Source organism: Priapulus caudatus, unplaced genomic scaffold, assembly GCF_000485595.1.
Source record: "Priapulus caudatus unplaced genomic scaffold, Priapulus_caudatus-5.0.1 Scaffold497, whole genome shotgun sequence".
Classification (NCBI taxonomy): Eukaryota; Metazoa; Priapulida; class Priapulimorpha; order Priapulimorphida; family Priapulidae; genus Priapulus; species Priapulus caudatus.
Genome location: NW_014577558.1, coordinates 143,535 through 145,686, shown reverse-complemented (window position 1 = coordinate 145,686; position 2,152 = coordinate 143,535). Strand labels below are relative to the sequence as shown.

The 2,152-nt window shown below is 52.0% G+C and overlaps 1 protein-coding gene and 1 long non-coding RNA gene across 2 annotated transcripts in view; both read left to right on the top strand.

Moving 5' to 3' along the window:
* The window catches only part of LOC106811036, a 1,303-nt gene extending 1,032 nt beyond the window's left edge, over window positions 1-271 (top strand). The window contains exon 4 of the long non-coding RNA XR_001394095.1: window positions 189-271. This is a non-coding gene — a long non-coding RNA (uncharacterized LOC106811036). The remainder of the gene's footprint in view (window positions 1-188) is intronic.
* Window positions 272-314: 43 nt separating this feature from the next.
* Window positions 315-2,152, top strand: part of LOC106811035 (transcription and mRNA export factor ENY2-like) — a 10,977-nt gene continuing 9,139 nt past the window's right edge. The window contains exons 1-3 of the mRNA XM_014814554.1: window positions 315-426; window positions 837-1,030; window positions 1,189-1,326. The gene's annotated coding sequence lies outside the window, so the exon portion shown is untranslated. The remainder of the gene's footprint in view (window positions 427-836; window positions 1,031-1,188; window positions 1,327-2,152) is intronic.

Here is a 2,152-nt window from a genome sequence, read left to right as displayed (position 1 = left end):
ACCGACGCCGTCGTACCCCCCCCTACACCGACGCGTGTACCCCACTACACCGACGCGTGTACCCTCCCCTACACCGACGCGTGTACCCCCCACACACTCCCACGGGTGTACCCCCCTACACCGACGCGTGTACCCCCCTACACCGACGCGTGTACCCTAGCTCGACGCGCGTGCTGTCGTCGTTTCAGCTCGTGCTTTCCGACGACGTTGATCATTAGGGTGGTGCACTGCGGCCTCAAGGACTTCTGCTCGCACGGCAGCGCGCAGCAGCAGCAGGCGGACTTCTCCGGCGGCTCCTCCTCCGCGGACGGCGGCGGCGGCGGCGGCGAGAAGGTGCCGAAGATCGCGTCCGTCGTGGGCATCCTCGGACACCTGGTGACGCAGCACGCGCAGGGCATACACAAGGCCCTGCTCACGCTCTTCCAGGTAGCGATGGCGAGCGCGATCGTGGCGTATGCTCGAACCGGAATTGTTCGCGGGGTGCACGTGGTGGGATGGGGTGGGGTGAGGGTTGTCACTGTTATACCTCTGGTGGCTGGTATGTGCGTGTGTGTGTATGTGCATGCGTGCATGCTTGCGAGTATGTGTGTGTGTGGGGGGGGGGGTATGGTGTGTCACTGTGTGGATCTATGTGCGTGTGTGTGTGTGTTTGCGTGCATGTGTGTGCGTATGCGTGTGCCTGTGCATGTGTGTGTGCGTGCGTGCGTGCGTAAGCCTGCGTGTGTGGAGGGAGTGCAGCTGATCAGTTTACCTTATCCCTAAACGACAATAATAACAAGTGTGATGTGCCTACAATGCTGGTTAGAGGACGTCGCTATCGTACCAAAACCTTGTAGGAGAATCTTCAGGATAACGTTGACGACTTCAGGTTAGCTACGGTTCCCTACCTTCTGCACCTCGCCTCTCTGTCTCCCATGCTGCTGTGTGTGATCGCAACGGACTCTGTGAAAACTCTCACGCCAGACGTGCTCAACCAGCTAGCTGTGCAGGTGGGAAAATGGCAGTTCTCACATGTCCAGGACCTTGACAGGTAAGCTGGCTATAATGATAGAGCACTATACTGTACTATCAAGAGCTAATAATAATATGTATTTCCTACATCTGTTCTTGCGTCGTGTACGTTTGTTGAATCTTTTTATGCTGAATTTTGGTGCGCGTGTTGCATGTACACGTTTGCATTGTTCACAGTTTGCTGAGCCTGGTTGTGCATTTGATCATCATGAGCACGGATGGTTTTCTGGGCATTCTACAGTTCCTGATCAATACCATATAGCCCTGGATACAGGCATCAACGAAAAGGTTGAAAAATACTGTACAGTAATCCTGGTAAGTGGTAGTGTTTTCAAGCCGGACTAACATACGAAGTGGTTATCGTGTTAACATATTGTTTGCTTACTATTACTTTTCACTACGCTACCCGACTGCTAGTCCCAAAGTTTTAAAGCTTATGCGAACCCAACTATGTATATTTTTTAATAAAAACACTCAACAATAATATTTTACCATATTAAATCTCGACGATCTGCAGCCGGATATCCGCGCGAAGCGCGAACAGCGCCGCGGAGCGGCCCATTTGATCGAAATCGCTGCCCTGTTGAAAAAAAATTTCCGACAGTGCCCTATGGGTAGAGGATAAAGCGGTGTAATCGGTCAATTGAGCAGTTGTGGGCATTCCAGAAGCCTTTCGAGTATGCACGTAGGGCGAGCATAAATACAAATGCTCGTTTTTGTTGGTTTGCGGCTCGGCGCGCGTCCTTTTCGTGTAGAAAAATAATTTACCCTTTTCGCTGGTTCATGCCCTGACATTAATTTGGAAGTTATCGCGACCCATAGATGGCGCAACGAGTCCATCTACGTACCATTTTCAAGTATTTTTTTAAAAAAACGCTCGGCTCGATGACCTAGACTGCCGCGCGGTGCACAGTTCGACACGCTAGCGTAACTCACTTCAGTGTAGCCAACGATAGTTGGCTGAGTGAAGGTCGGTAGCCGTCTAGCCCTGCACTCGTCACTGCCGCTTCGACTTCCCGTATCCATCTTAACGCACCAATGTGATGTTCTCATGTTTGCCATTATTATGCCATGATTATGACGATGTTATCTGGAAAAGCTCCGCCTTCGTGGCGTCAGCGCGTGGCGTGGCGTCGTGGCG